This window comes from Enhydra lutris, unplaced genomic scaffold (genome assembly GCF_002288905.1).
Source record: "Enhydra lutris kenyoni isolate GAN:26980312 unplaced genomic scaffold, ASM228890v2 scaffoldscaffold13, whole genome shotgun sequence".
Taxonomy (NCBI): Eukaryota; Metazoa; Chordata; class Mammalia; order Carnivora; family Mustelidae; genus Enhydra; species Enhydra lutris.
The window spans coordinates 15,488,506-15,505,315 of record NW_019154097.1 but is presented as its reverse complement, the minus strand read 5'-3'; positions in this window follow the sequence as shown (position 1 = coordinate 15,505,315).

Genomic DNA, 16,810 nt, shown 5'->3' with positions numbered 1-16,810 from the left:
GATGCGCAAGATCACTGGTCGGAGAGAATGTTCTCATGGAGCCAGACTGTCTGGTGAGGGTGATACTCGGGGTTTGGTCCACCGGAAGTGGCTGGAGGTAGGAAAGGCACAATCTGGTCCTCCAGATTATTTCCTCCAGTTATTTCCAACAGAAATAACTAGTGAGGGAAGGAAGACCAAGTTCTAGCCCAGGGTTTCTCAACCTTGGCACCTTTCACATTTAGGACTGTAACCTAATCTCAGATGTGGCATCCCTTCAGGTTTGCCATAGTCTATTTGTTAGAAGCAACTCACTAGGTCTAGGGGAGGACTTTATACAGGCTCGGGTACCTGTGGGCGGGGATGCTGAGGAGCTCTTTCAGAAACTGACTACACAGAGGAGTTATCGGAGCACCTTGACCTTGAGAACCACTCCCACTGTGAAAAATGTATTCCTGTGTCAAGGTGTGTCCTGACCTGTGTGGGCAACTAGAGCAGATCGGCTGTACAGAGAGGAGTTATGACATCGGCCTCCTCCAGTGTTAAATGCTGTGGTCTCTGGGATTAGCTGTATGCCTTCACTCCACCTGGCTCATCCCCTCATAACATGTACGTTAATCATGTTCGGTCTCTCATCCTCGGCTGTATCTCAGGGCCTGGGACAGGCTAGTGCTGAGTCTGCTGTAAATGAAACTAAACTTACACTTGCCATCTATTGTTCTAGCAAGGGGACAGGGACCCCACTTTTCCCATTAGACTTGGCTTTCTTTGATGAGAAAGCTTCCCACTGGGCTGGAGTGGTAGGAAACACCAGTGGGGTGGGGCAGCAGCAAGGAAAGGCCCTGGGCCCAGGGCACAGCTGGCTTGGCCTCTCCTGAATGGGACAGAAAGAACATAAATACAGAGCAGGAGTGTTTCCACTATCGAGATGGCTTCTATTCTCAAAGGAGCAAACACTGAATGTTTAAATGGTTTAGTTTTGCTTTGCTTTGCTTTGCTTTTTTGGAAGGAAGTTCTTGGATCCTTGGAGTATCAGGTAGTACTGGAAAAGGACCTCTTGGAAGAATTCCTCACCCCTTTGTGGTAGATACTTGGATTGACTTTTCAACCTCCATTTTACCCTTCTTATACTTGAAGAGGTTGGAAAGCCAGTTTGATGTGTTCATATGATTTGAAAGAAAAAAGCAAAGTAGAGGTCATTTCTCTGGCTTCTGGTGGTCACTGCAGCTTAGGAAAGTTGGGATTTTCTTGCTGTGGGTCTCAATGTCTATTCTCCGGGATCCTAGATGCCGGCAAACAGTGGTGGTAGTGCCAGCTTTTTGATAGGACTTGCTGACTCTTGGACTGCAGCTTTGGGACAGCCTCCTGTCCCCTGCAATGGTGGTGACTCCCCCTCAAGGTGTGTTTAGCACCAGGGGCGCCTTCCGAAGCAGTAGCTTCCCTATTGGGTCAACTCTGTATTGCTTGGAAGTCATCCAAGAAGCCCAGCCTAGAACCTGCTCCTTCAGCCTTCACAGCTATTTTGTAAGCACTCAGTTGTTTATATTAAATCCTATCCTGCTTAAAATAACTAGAGTGATTTCCGATTGCTGTATTTAAACTGATACATATTTTGTCATCTGAAGTCCACCATTTTAAAGCCCTCTCTTGGGAACTCTAAGCTATTAATTTGCCATTGTCTCCGACATAAACAAAAATAGAAAGAATCCAGGGAGTACGGAGCCTCGGGTACCAGCCCAGCCCAGCTCAGCCCAGGGCTAACTTTCTTCCCTGCGAGCAGCCCTCCTGACTCGTGAAATGATTCTCTTCCCTGTATTCCCCAGCTGTGAACTCTACACTTCAGTAGGCTATCTAGATCCCAAAGGCAGAGCAAGAAATGTGACTGACGGACTCCAAACTCCAGGTGTCTTCCATGGAGGGTCTAAGCCAATGTCTCGGGGGCCCACCAGCTACTCCCTCTGCCCATGCGCAGGACTGAGTACAGCTCCTCTTTTGGGCATGGGAGGGAATCTATCCGCCCCGGGAAGACAAAACCAGCAAAGTCAAGGTCCGCAACCGAGTCTCCACGTTTTAACTTGAAAACACAGTTATGTTCTAAGTTTCTTGGAACACTTGAAAATACTAACAATGGACATAAAAGTTGAGTTGTCTTAAGGAGTAAGGGAGTCTTAAAGAAATGACCAGCCAGCCCTGAGTCCCAGCCACACGACCACTTAAAAGAAATACAACCTTTAGCATACACTGCTCAGCCTCTCTGGCCCTCAGTTCCTCATCTGTAAAATGGAGCTACCACTTTGCAGAGTTAGCGCAAAGATCAAATAAAGTTATCTGACTCCTAATAAACGTTGAATGGTAGTTCCTTTCTCTCAAGTCCATCCCCTAAGAATGGAGCCAGTCTCAGAATCAGTTCTGATCGTTAGCATTCAGGAGATGGCAGGGCTAGCATGGTGCCGGGCAGAGAGATAGCAGGCAATAAATGTTTGCTGAACTAATGGATTAATTGCTGAAGAATGTAATTTAATAATTTTACAACCCCCATGAAACTCAAAAGCTTGGGGCAACTCACCAAAGTCACATAACTAATTGGTGACAGGACCAGAAATCAACATAGAAAGCTCACTTCCCAATCAGTCTTCTCTGCCCGGACGCATTTTTTTTTTTATAAAGCCATATACAGTTCTCAAAATGATTTGTAGGCAAAATAGCACTGATTTATGGAAAGCAAATCATAAATTATTCTCAAATACTCATTTCTCAGCATCTGAGACTCATTTTACATGAAGCAGGAATTCAGATTTCCTATTGAAAATCACTTCAGGGACCAAGGATTACAGAGCCCATTTCCCCAAAGCAAATGTTCCCCACCTCTCCACATCACCCTGGAAAAAAGATGCCGCGTGTGAGCAGAGCAAAGCACTGGATGCTGGAATGCAGAGGGGAGGGAGGGAGGCCTTTGCGCCCTGTGCTCTAAGGATTGTTCAGAAACTTTCTCCTTTCAGGAAGTGAGAGGAGTGAACTTGAGATCTGGACAAGGACATCCTTAGTGATACAAAAATATTATGGGTCGGCAACCCGAACTACCATGATTCACAGCAGCAAGTCCCATTAAGCAAAGAGAGTCACAGAGAGAGAAAGAAGAGAGGGCCAAGGATGAGAAGCAACAAACATTCCAAAAGGAGGAATCGCGAGGTTTGGAGAATGGGCAGCTCCAGAGAAAGTTGTCATTGATTGTAAGTGAAAACAATCCAGAAGTTTAGGAATAATAGGATCATCGCACTGGCTTATTTTTCTCATCCATACCCCACGTATCTCTTCTCCCGGCAACTCCCAAGGCAGATTCTTCTAGTGGACGAATTAGGCTGGGTGAAGAGAACAGGATTCTTGCCCATAGTTTTTTCAGCATATCTAGTTGATTTATCTGTTGATACCACTGTGTTATGGCAGTTAAAACACTACAACATTAGAACAAGCTGGAACAGACTTCAGGCATTCATAAAAGCCATATGAAAACCACATGTAGGAGACGTGGGAGAACCGGTCCAGATAAGAAAGTGGATGCAAACATTTGCAATCCTTTGCTCAAAGCTGAAGTCAAGTGGAGCACTTGGCTGCAGAACTGTGAACACCGTGCTGGAATTTAGGGATCATCGCCTCATGGGATCCTGGAGATGGAGGTCGTTGTGCTTGGGGACAGGTGGATGGCCAAAGCTAGGAGGGTCAACACCTTTCATCTCCTACTGGGAGGACCACTACTGCCCAACGGGAAGTTTGTAACCCTCCTCTTGTCCAATCTCACCCACTTTGAATCTGTGCCCCTCTCATACTTTTAGGGAGAAAGTGGAGCCTTTTAGTTGTTCTCTGGCTAGAAAACCAAAATTTTTTCATTTCCTTAGGAGGTAGCCTAGATGGATTTATTGTCAGATTGGAGGTAAACTCTGTTGGTTCCTAGGTCTGTGACCTTGGATACAAATCCAAACCTTTCTTCAGGGTCCTGATCTGCAAAAATGATTGTGATAACCACTCATTCACATACCTCAAAGAAAGAAGAGGAAGTGTTTCCACAACTGGACAAGGAGGCTGGGACTGACAGTGCAGAGTTCCTGAAACTGTGTAACATATAAACTTTTGTAGTTGGCGGGGGAACCCTCCTCGTAGAACCCTAAGAAAATGCCCTTAGATGTGGGACACAGTCTCATTTTGAGATCCACAAACTAAGCAATGATTGTCTTATTTTATATATTAAAAAGAAATGCTTCCATTTCAAATGATCACTAAGATTGGTAAAAGCAGTTTTTAATGTAAATAGGTAAAATGAGATGATTTTAAAAATCTTCATCAAAGCAGAAAACGCAAAATGTTTGGAATTGTGTAAGCCTGGGCTCCTCAAGGATGAAGCACAAACCAGTCCTTGGTTGAGAAACACTGGCAGGGCAGTTAGGGAGGCAGGAGTCAGATTTGAATCCTGGCTCTGCCATTTACTAGCTGTGTGATTTGGGGGCAGGGAACATAATCTCTCTAAAGCCCCCATTTCCTCATTTCAGATTACTGGGCCCAAAAGTCCTGATTAAAGGTGAGAAAACCTCCTGGAATCCTACTCTACAAACGAAATCATACGGGGAAGAAATTCTCGTCTAGGGGTCATAAAGCAGAGGGTCAGGGCCAGCTGCAGAAGCTTGGGCACACTCCTGACCCTCTCTGAGCCCCAGGCCCCTCCTGGAGGCCAGAGGGCCATCATCTCCCAAGCCCCTCTGCCTTGCCCAGCTGCCTGGTGGGTCAGTATGTCTGTGTGAAGGAGCCTGCCCTGCAAACAGGGAAGCCCCACACAGAACAGAACTTCTCCTGGAAACAGGATGCTTCGACATTGCTCAAGGCTTAGAAACCACCATCCGTATCTGGAAAATCGAACCCATCTTGAGGTCAGAGCTCTGGTTTATGAGCCTCTGCTTCTCATGCCAGCAATGAGCTCAGCCCAAAGTGCCATTAACTACCCGCTGCTGGGGTGGGTTCCCTGTCAAGAACCTTTTTATCAGTCAGCTGGCTGTGAAAAGCCAGATAGGGCTTAAATACAGACATTACCCAGAGAGCGCAGCAGCCCTGCTTCCCAAGGCTCTGTCACCCGCCAGCCCTCTCAAGACCAAGGTGAAACTCTCCTGAGGTCCAGAGCGTCACCCTCCCAGGCTGCCGTGCAAACCACGGTACCCAGAAGGAATAAGTGAGAGGTGAGGGACCTCCCTGAGTGGTTTACCTGCTCATTCTCCATCCTTGCTCACCTTCCTTTTGCCTCTGTTGCCCCTACCAGTGAGGCACACGTGGGGATGGATGGGGCTTTTTCCAACCTTCTAGAAATGATCTGAGGATAGTCAGCTCTTATTTCAGGCCATGTTAATTCAGGTATCTGTGTGGGCCAGGAGCTGAGACACGGGCTTTTATACAACATTGTTCCATCTTCACTAGCATGCTGAAACATTAGAATTATTATTCCCATTTCACAGCAGGGTTGGGGGGGCAGGGGAGAAACCAATATTCTCCGCAGAGGCCCTTCCAATGTCATGCTGCTGGGTCTACAGCATCACTCATGACTTTTGTCACTCTGACCGTGGCTCCTCAGAGAGAGCCCCCAGATGGGAGGAGGATGGCGCTAGTCCACACTGGCCCCCCCAAACACTGCTGTGCTCTGGGGCCTCCCTGTCACTGGTCTGGGCCAGTTTAACTTCTGCCCATGTGTAACGTGCTTGTGGGTTTCACTGAGAGAATACATGTGTATTCTCTATACTTCGTGAAGTGCTGCATGCCCAGAAAGATGGTTCTTAAAGCCCCAGAGAACGCTATGAGCTCCTCACTCAGACCATTAGTCATTTTCTGCTTGAAGGAGGTGTTGTGCTAGCATCCAGTGAAGAGCTGCGGACAGTGCCCAGTGTGCGCTCTTGATATTGGCATTCAGGCTGATCATATCCACCTGCCCTCATACAGAGCAAGTTGCGGTCAGGAATTTGGTGGTCCACCATGACCCACAAACTATGATAGAGTTCATGTATCTCTCTGCCTGTGCTGTACCTCTGGCTGTATGATGAGAGGACTAGCTCTTTGAACCTCAGTCTCTCTCTAAAATATAGCTGGTAGTCACTACCTTACCTTATAGGACTGTCATAAAGATAAAGTAATAGAAAGTATGTGAACACATTGGCATGGCGCCCAGGATGTTGGGGAATTTCAGTGGGTGTTTACTCCTTCATGTGTTCATCTTGAAAACCTGGTTAGGTCCACACACATCATGCTACTACTGTTCACAAAGGAGGACCTCACAGGCTTGCAGAACAAGAAGGGCTTCACTGCCCATGTGTAGATCTGTGGGGAAACCATTATCAGAATTGCTGCTAATGTCCACAATAGCCAAACTATGGAAAGAGCCTAGATGTCCATCAACAGATGAATGGGTAAAGAAGATGTGGTATGTATCTACAATGGAATACTATGCAGCCATCAAAAACCTGAAATCTTGTCATTTGCAATGACGTGGATGGAACTAGAGGGTATTATGCTAAGCAAAATAAGTCAATCAGAGAAAAACAATTATCATATGATCTCTCTGACATGAGGAATTTGAGAGGCAGGGCAAGGGGGCCGTGAGGGTTTAGGGAGGGAAAACATGAAACAAGATGGGACCAGGGAGGGAGACAAACCATAAGAGACTCTTAATCTCAGGAAACAAGCTGAGGGTTGCTGGAGGGAAGTGGGGGAGGGAAGGGGTGGCTGGGTGATGGACATTAGGGAGGGTATGTGCTATGGTGAGCACTATGAATTGTGTAAGCCTGATGATTCACACATCTGTACCCCTGAAGCAAATGATGCATTATATGTTAATTAAAAAAAAAAAAGAAATTCTGCTGAAAAAAAGTGTCTATCCTAAGAAAGGTATTTAGAGAATAATTACCAGTAGGTATTCTGCATCTGACCCCCAAAATAGAAGAAACCCAAGAACACTGCCATTTGTAGTCAACTGCTTGCTTGGATAGCAAATGTTGCCAGGATTATTAACCCAGTTTCATTGGATGGTTAAGCAATGGCAGTTTCCAAAGGAAATTTCCTGATTGCCAAGAATTGCTACTTTGATGGAGAACTGAGTCTCACTATCTATTCCACCTGGCCAGTAGTAGCTAACTTCCCATAGTTGTCTTTCCCAGATATGGACTAGACATCCAGCCAGATGAACTTAGTGACTGAAGTAGGTGATACGATCACTAAGTCCAGGGAAGAGCTTCTTCTGAGAAGCCATACTTGCTTCTCCGCTCATCCTCTTGTCAGTTTCCAAACAAACTATGACCTTAAAAGGCAGGCAGAATTTTATCCAGGAAGAGAACACAATTTTACTCCCAGATCCCTGCACTTAAGGTTTTGATTGTGATTCCAAGTTCCACATGTTCCTTTTAGGACTCTGCATTTGATTCATTCAAATGTTTGAAGAAAAAAATGAAGAGTGAGAACAAATGGGCTAGAAGATCTTAAGAGAAGGATAAAGTGCTGTAGGAAAACAAATGAAAGAACAAAATGCAGAAAATGAGGAAAGGGGAGACAGCATTTAAGATGCAACCTTGAAAAATGGGTAGAATTTGGAAGTGTAGAAATGGAAACGAAGTGCATTCTCGGGCCAGTGGGACAACATGAAGACACAGGAGCCGAGCACTCACAGGATCTTACAGGGTAAGGAGTGGACTCGGCAGTACACCGTATACACAAACAAACTTCTTGCTGCAGCCTTGTTCCCAGAAGACGGTGCATTTACGGTGGAGACTCAGTGGAGAACCAGCGTATGGCACAGACTAAGTGGCGCTCACCCCTACTTAGCTTTCTTTGTCTTCCAAACACAGGGAGGATTTGACTTCCCCACCACCCTGGTAGTTAGGTGGGGCCATCTGACTAATTCTGGCCAGTGCGTTGTGTGTAGATGTGGTGTCACTTCCTGGCCAAAGCAATTGTCAGTGCGATAATGTCGAGCATCTCTTCTCCTACCATATCAACTGAAAAGGTTATATTTTCCAAATAGTGTGTCTATAAAATAATGGAGGCTACTTATATATGGATGGCTCAACTGTTACATAGAGAGCTAGTGGCTCAGAAAGTCTCCTAGTTCTTAAGTGAACTTTTAATAAGCAGGAAATAAACCCCTGGTGTTAAGCCACTGAGATTTTAGGAATATTTGTTATGGCAGCATAACCTCCTTTATCCTGACTAGCACAATGAGTCTTATGAACGCCACACTGGACTTAATAGGTTTACTTGATTCTCCAAGAATACCAATCCTAAGCATCCTTATGGCCAGAGAAAGAAATCACCAGTCCGTCTGTTCCAGGCCTTTGGCACACACAGATGCCTTCCTAGTTCTAGACAGGAAGGATTCTGTCCAAGATAGCAGCATTACCAGGGCTCTGTGGCTTTATTTAGAAGCAATGATAAAGGAAAATACTGTTGACAATCCCTAAAGCAACACTGAGATTTGGATAACTTGCACAATGACCTCATAGTAGCTTTACGTAGTAATAATTATGATCATTTAGTAAATTACTGAGATTCCAGTGTGTTAGTGGACACCTTACAGTCTTGGCCAATTTCACCTTACACTAATCCTGAAACATTTAGATGATTATCCCCAATTTGCAGATAAGAAAATAGGCTCACAAAAGGGACATGACTTGCCCAAGTTCATCTAAGTCGGTTAGAGGACAGCTAAGATCCAAACCCAGATATGTCTGACTCTGAACCCAAGCTCTTTTCATGGGGCTATCTTGTCTATTAAAGTTCATAGGAAGGGTAGATAAAAATAGAACCTTACCCAGAATCATTCATCTTTACTCTAACAGGGGGATAAAATGAAGTGTGCTAGAGATAGTAGTCACTAAATATTCATTTCCTCCTCTACATCTCTTAGCATCCCCTGAGATTAGTACAGGGGCATGTGACTAGTTTTGGCCAATGAACTCTGAGCAAAAGTGACATGTGTTTATTTATAGGCTGAGATAATTAAAGGCCAGTGGTTTCTTCCAACCCTCTCTGCCCCTGTTCACCTGGGAGGCCATATAATTCAGCTGGTGTGAGTACAAGATGGAGGAGAGGAGAACTTCTAGTCCTTCATGAGATTTGATGTACATGAGATAAAAGCCCTAGTATGTAAGGCCCAGGCATCTGCCTTTTAGAGATTTTGGACCATAGGTAAACAGAGTTTTGGACCATAGGTAAACAGAGCAGGATCAGTCCTAATGGTTCATGACACATCTTGATCATTGGTCCTTGCATGCATGGCCCACATTTTCATTTACTATTTAGTTAGTTATTTTAAAGAACGTATACATTCATGAAACCATCTCTCTGAACTTTAAGACCTTGACAATAACCTTCCTCTGACTCTATGGTCCTTCTACTAACTCCTTCTCCTGCCTTCTGTCACACATAGAAACCATAATTCTAAATCCTGTATTCTTCATTCTTTCACTTTCCTTAATATATGGTTTGATTGTATCTGTGTGTTTTCCTAAAACAAGTGTATGTGTGTGCGTACATAGTATCCATTCTCCCATCTGCAAGACATAGTTATGAAAATTAAACCAGATCATGTAAGTTGGGTGCTTATATCAGGCCCTGATGTAAAGTAGGCATTCACTTGAATGCTAGTTTTCCTTTTATTTCCCTTTCCTCAGTAGTCAGTTTTTTCAGAGATATTTTGTAAAGGGAGCAGTGTTATAGTATGATTTGAAATATCTAAGGAAAATTGTATAACTTACCAAAGCAATATCACTAAGAGAATGGCAGAATCCATATCAGAAGCAAAAAACACTTCAGATCTAAGAAAGGTTTTCACTTTCTACAGGTTTGTTTTAGCAAAAGCAAAAATCTAACTTCTTTCCTGGCTGGAGAGCGGAAGCTCACAGGATAACTAATACTATATCTCCTTCTGGATGGCTGGGAGACTTGGGGGAGCCAGTCGGTGGCAGCAAGGACACAAGACCTTGGGGGAAAGTGGACCTTGCCAGGTTTAACCCTCATGATACTCCAAGAAGAGAACGCAGCTTCAGATTGAAAGGAGACACACTTTTACATGTGGGAGAGGAATGCTGCAAGAGAAAGTAGCTCTGAAGGGTGGGGAGGTTTCCCCAAGACTTACTTCAGATAATAATAAGTTATTCCTAGGAGGAGCACAAATTTGAAAGCAGCTGAGGAGCATGACTTCCTGCCCAGTGGTTTATCCAAGTATCTTATTCTTTAAAAAGCAATGTAGAAGAGAACTGTTCAATATGAAAGAGTAGATTAGATCAGCAGACCCACACAAAGAATACTTAAGACTGGGAATTCTAGCCCAGAATCCCAACCACCTGTCAGTGGGGTGACCCAAGTGAGATTCAGTGACTTTGATGAAGGAAAAGAGAAAACTAGGTCAGTGGATGGAGGGCTTTCAATCAGGGAGCAGATGAGGCCTGGGCTGCTCACTGTCCAATATGGAAGCCATTTCCACATTCACCTGGGCATTTTATTAGTCATTGCTTATAGTAAAACAAATAATTTTAACATTTTTTGTTATTGTCTCTGATAAGATCCACATGATAGGTACCTATGTATCAGAATTATTCCAGCTTGTTTAATGCCTTTTCTGCATGAGAAGAAATGACAACACAGCCTTGTAAAGAATTCTTCAGAGCAATGCTACCACAGGAGCATTCCCACATAGCTGCCATTTAGCTGCCAAATGTCCCTTCCCCCTTCAATTCCTAGGAGATAACTCTGGAGATCAGATTTATCAGCCAGTGAAGGCCAGAGCAAGGGCCAGATGCCATGCTGTCCTAGCCTAGACTAGGTGGATTAGAAATAGCAGTGATGGATTACTCAGTTCTGGAGGCCTGAAGTTCAAAATCAGAGGGCCAGCATGACTGGGTAAGGGCCTTCTTCAGGGTTTCAGGTTTTTCCTTGTATCCCTGCATGGCAGAAGGGGTGAGGGAGCCCTCTGGGGTCTCTTCCATAAGGGTACTAACCCCACTGTGGGGGGTCCACTCTCATGACTTAAGCACCTCCAGAGGCCCATCTCCTATACAGCATCAGATTGGGGGTTAAGATTTCAGCATACAGATTTAGGGGGCAGTGACACAAAATTTTAAACCATAGCACATGTCTAAACCTCCTATCAATTTTCCATTTCATGATGTTAGAAGAACAAAAGTATTTGCCTGAAGGTTCCTCCTTCTCACCCTCAAAATCAGATCAGAATGAAAGCCAAGGTAGAAGAGGACAGAAGACCTAGAGGCTCCTGGCCACCAAAGTCAGCACCCTCAGTGGGACTGTCCAAAGGTGGCTTTTTCATTCCAACTGAACAAGTTTCTGTTGAGGGCCTTCTGTGTGCAAGCCATGAACTAGACCTGTGAAGATCTTAAAATCTGGTAAAAACAGAAATCTCTAAGTGCCTCAGAAAAAGTCTCTCATCCCCTCACTTTACATTCATACCAGATTCTGTTTTGATTCTAAGTTTTTGAGTGTTTTGATACTGAGGGCTGGCAGGAATCTAGGAAAACATTTTTCTATTCTGCAGCAGAGTACAGATAGTATGGAAATATCCAGACGGGGCAGAAAGGGCATTCTAGTTCCTGGCAGTTAGGAGCTATTTAGCCTTGGGCCGGTCGCTTCACTTCCAAGGTTGCCAGATTCAACAAATAATACATCGTGTCCAGTTAAATTTGAATTTCAGGTAAGCGATGAATGATTTTTAGTATAGGTATGTCCCAAATATTTCATAGAGTATACTTACACTAAAACTGATTCATCGTTTATCTGAAATATGAGTTCAACTGGGCATCTTTTAGTTTATCTGGCAACTCTGTTCACTGTTTTGAGCCCATTTCTTCATCTGTAAAATGGGGGGTTAAAAAAAACCCACCTTGACTGTATAATGAGGATTCTGGTAGATAGGGTGTGGGGAGCTTTGGCATATAGTAGGTCCTTGATAAGTAACAGCTGACCCCATATTCCTATATCCTTGTGACAGACACTAGATAGTAAAAGGGACTCAGACAAATGGATTCTGTCCTAGCTTTCTGGGACCTAGATTAGCCAGATTTGGGAAAGAAAACAGAGATCCTTTGGTTCATCAACTCCACCCATGCAGGATTCTTTAACAGAATGTGTAGTTTAGAAATGAAGGTCAAGGCCTATACCAACAGCTATTAGGGGGCTGCCCCTATGTGAGCCTAGAGGAGTGACTTCTGCGCTAAAGAAAGTGAACTTAACCCACAGGTGATCAACATGCCTTTAAAGTGGACTCGCAGGCCACTTGATGCCACAAAAAAACCAGAAATGCAGGTGGATGTGACAAGGTGATCAAAAATGGGAAATGAAAAACTGTAGATTCTGGAGATTTTTACTTCTACAGAAAGGAGTAATGGACCCAGGGATGGAGATCTGTTCCCAAAAGAAAAGTTCTGGGTTGTGCCCTGCTCAGACTGTGCCCCAAACACTCTGCTCAGCAAAGCCCACAGAACAGTGTGGTTCTCGCCCATCTTGAGAAGTGGAGGGGAGGTGGCAGAAGAACCAGAGCTTCAGAAGGGAGGAGAGCCGCTGCCTTCCTGCCCCGGAGAGACTCTGAGGCTATGAAGTTGCGACGCGCACGAGTTGGCACCAGAACCTCTCCTGAGTCACCAGGGCAAATAAGGCTGCCCACCTGTGTTCCGGAAGCACCTCACCATGTAAGGTTGTGGAGGAGGGGAATTCCATTTTCTCAGATCCGTCCCCTGAAGGGTCATGTTGTTGTCAACCATAGGCATTAATTTGTCATTCTCAGGTATCCATGGTTACATGTGACCAGAAGCCAGAAGGCTGGCTGGCATAATGTTCTGAGGTATGTTTGTGCAAGCTCTACCTGAAAGACATCATCAGGCTGGGGACCACATTTTCTACAAAACCTATCCTGCAACAATAAACCAACTTAGAGAAATGAAGTGTGTGGAGGAGGGAAGGGGATAGCGCTTGCCTCCCTTCTGGAATAAGCTTAAAGTTGGAAGAATTGTCATTTCAGGCAGCGGTTCCCCAAGTGTGACCCAGAGACCCCTACAGTCCCTTAGACACTTTCAGGGAGTCCATATGGTCAAAATTATTTCCAGAATAATTCTTGGGTGTTACCTACCTTCTAAAGCTCTCTCACAGGTGCTCTAGAAATCACTAGAGATTTCTAGAGTTTCTGTGAATTAGCTACAGTTATCTAAAAAGACTTTTAAAATTTTAAATATTAAAATACTTCCCACATTTCCCAGTAAATATCTACAGGAAGCCAGATTTTCTTTATACAGTTTAACCAAAACAATAGGTGGCAACACAATGCATAAAGACGCTGATGTGAGAACACCACGGTCTTCTACTAAGATAGGTATTACAGAGATTTGCGAAAATGAAGCAAAACAAAGCCATTCTTACCACTAAACATTTTTAGGACTCCACAGTTATTTTTCATTAAAAAATGTTTGCTTTTATTCATATACGGTGGGCTTATTTTTGTTCTTAAGTGAATTAATAACTGTAAATTTCTTGGTTTTAATTTCTAATATATAAATTATTGGCGGTGATATATCTGCATAAAAGAAAGTGATTTGGGGCCTTCCATATTTTTTAAGAGTGTAAAGTTGTTTGGAGACTAAAGCATTGGCTTAGGGGACACAAAACAGGTGAAGAATTATGAAAGTACATGCAATCTGTAAGGAAAACTAGACGAGTCCTTTTGGAGTTGGGGACTGCATTTTTTGGATTTGTTTTGAGTATCCTCAGGGGATACAGATAGGCCCCAGAAGGAAAAGCCAACAGTGAATTTCAGCCCAAGAAGAACTCTACAGGGCCTGGAGCAATGCCAAGACAAAAGGGATAGCCTTGACAGGGAGTGAGCTCCCCATCCCTGGAAGGGTATAAACAGAAACATCTAGCAAACATCTTGCAAAACATCTAGCAAGGATATTCCAGACGGAAAGTCAAGTAGCAGAGGAGGCTGGGGTAGGGGTGGGATGCGATATCTAAAGGCCACTTAAGAAAGATCCCTTACAATCGGAGCATCTAACTTTAGGAAAGACCTAAAATGATCTTCATAAAAGTCAAAAGACTTTTGGCTCAACCCTACGCATGGAGTTGCTCCCTAGTTAAGACAGGGCACTGAAAGGAATGATTCTCCCAAATTGCCTTGTAATAATCCCTCGCATTTGCAATGGGCTTTGTAGCTGACACAACCCTTCACTTGCTTTATTGTGTTGTGATGCTCTCAACTGCCCCATGAACTAGATACTTCACAGACAAAACTCCCAGAGGTACTGTGGGTTGCCCCAGATGACGCAGCTGGTGAGTGGCATATCCTTCTGGCGTCAGGCACGGTATCTCAGCCGCCTCCCTGCTGGTCCGAGCCCTGGGCAAGCACCCAGAGTCAGAAGCCCGGCTCTGACATCTGCTCACTCCTCCTCATGGGGCTTCTGCGTAATGAAACTATTTACCTAGCTCGGCTCCTGCCAGGGAAGCCGGTGCCATGTTCCTGCTCCCACACAAGTCTCTAACTCCTTCCTCCCTCCCTCCCCTCCCCTGCAAATTCCTTCCTAGGGAAACACTGGACTCTTGAGAGGCCTGAACTGTTCAACTCTCTTGGGCACGCTAATGACTTGTTTTAAGCTGTGTGCGAGTTTAATGTGCAGGAAACTGCCGAGCTGAGCGATCGCAGCCCAGGCGTGCAGGCGCGAGGTGCCGCCCGGCTCGGTGCAGCGTGCCCTCTGCTCGGATGTTACCACCTCTTTTGAGTGGCACTTCCACCCTGCAGCCATCCCTCCTTGGGCAGGGATCCCATCAGATTTTACAAGCCAGGCAGGGTCAGGCCTGGTAAAAAACGTGAATGGGAATGCCCAGAACAACAAAGGCAGTGGGCGGTTCCCCTTGGGAGACCGAGAGCTGAGCCTCGTGCTGGCACTCCCGGGCCTCGGAAGGGAGAGCAGGGAGCGCGCCACCAGCGGACCCCAGTAAGGCAGACTTCCTGGAGGGCAGACCCACCGCAGGAGCCCAGGGCTTGCTTTAAAGACAGTTCTTGAAGAGAGACTTTAGTTTTGATGATTTTCAAACAGCTACAGAACCAAGATGTGGGCTTGGGACTTGTGACTATTTCTAGAGCAGGGATGGGCCAACTTTTTCTGTAAAACAGTAAATATTTGAGGCTTTGTGGACCCAGTGGTCTCTGTGGCAACTGGGCCACTCTGCTGTCATAGGGTGAGAGCAGCCATACACCACACATGGATGAATGAGGTGCGTCCCAATGACATCTTTTGTCTGGACCTTACAATGTGAATTTTCGTATAATTTTCACAGGGCATGGAATGTTCTTTTGATTTTTAAAAAACCGTTTTAAAATGTAAAAACCATCCTTAGCTCATGGACTGTTGAAAACACCCGGGCTGGATTTGGCCTGTGGGCTGTAGTTTCCTATCTTCTGCTCTGTGGCAATGCTTCTTAAACTATAGGGTAAATGACCAGCTTTTTTTTTTTTTTTTTTAATTTCCAAGTTTTCCCAGTTAGATACTTCTGTAAATTTATATCAAAATGGGCTGCTATAAAAAGGAAAAAGAGCAAATAAGCTACAAAATACAAGTCCACTGAAAACCGATAGCAACATTTCTAATGCCTACTCTGCCGTTGAACTTAAGGGAACCAGGGACTGGCCCCCGTGGGTGTGACCCGCACTGTGGGGGACCTTATAAATCTAAAGGAACTGCCTCGTTGGCCTACAATCAATTAGTGCATCAATTATTTAAATTACCATCTGGTGTTTTTGAAGTGCTGAAAACTTCAATCCTGTTTGCCTGTTCTTTTTATTTTTTTAAAGATTTTATTTGTTTGTCTGTTCTTAACTTTTTTTTTTTTTTTTTGCCCCATCTTGGGGTTGGCAAAGACATGCTTCTCTAGAAGCCAGATTCTGTCACAATAGACCATGCTATCCGTATTTCTCTGGCTCTGCTCCTAGGTTCTCAGAGCCCTTCAAGTTCCCACCAACCAACCGTCTGGGAGGCCCTATGATGAACCTCTCCCATGCCCCATGCTCTGCTGTTCACCTTCTTGCCTGCTCTGGGGCCTCGGTTCAGACATCTGTTGCAGCTTCGACCATTACCACACCACAAAGCATGATGACTGTTCTTCCTTCCTCTCAGGAGACAGCCATTCTGTTCTGCCTTTAAGTGTCCATGTCTACCTTCCTTTGGACCATTCCTAACTTGCTCTCTCCAGCCATTTCTTCCTCCTTCCATGTGTGAATGGTATGCAGAATGGTGGCCTCCCACAGATGATAACAACAAAATTCTGTACCTCTGAGCATGTTATGTTACATAGCAAAGGACAATAGAGTTGCAGATGAAATTAGGGTTGCTAACAAACTGACCTTGAGATGACAAAGTAACCTTGGGTTAATTACCTTGGGGGGGGAGCAATATAATCACAAGAGTCCTTGTAAGTGGAAGAGAGAGGCACAGAAGAGAGAACCAGAGAGACAGCAGCCTGAAAAAGACTTGGTTCAAAGTTGCTGGCTCTGAAGATGGAAGAATTGGGCTGGGAGTCGAGGAAGTAGGTGGTCTCTAGAAGCTGGAAAAGATAAATACGCAGATTCTCCTCTAGAGCCTCCAGAAGGCATGCAACCCTGCTGATACCTGATGTGAGCCCGGTGAGACACACTCAGACTTCTTACCTCCAGAACTTCAAGATAACAGATCTGTGTATTGTTTTAAGCCATTAAGTTTGTATTAATTTGTCACAGCACCAATTAAAAACTAATATAGCATACTCTTAATTTGTCCATTTC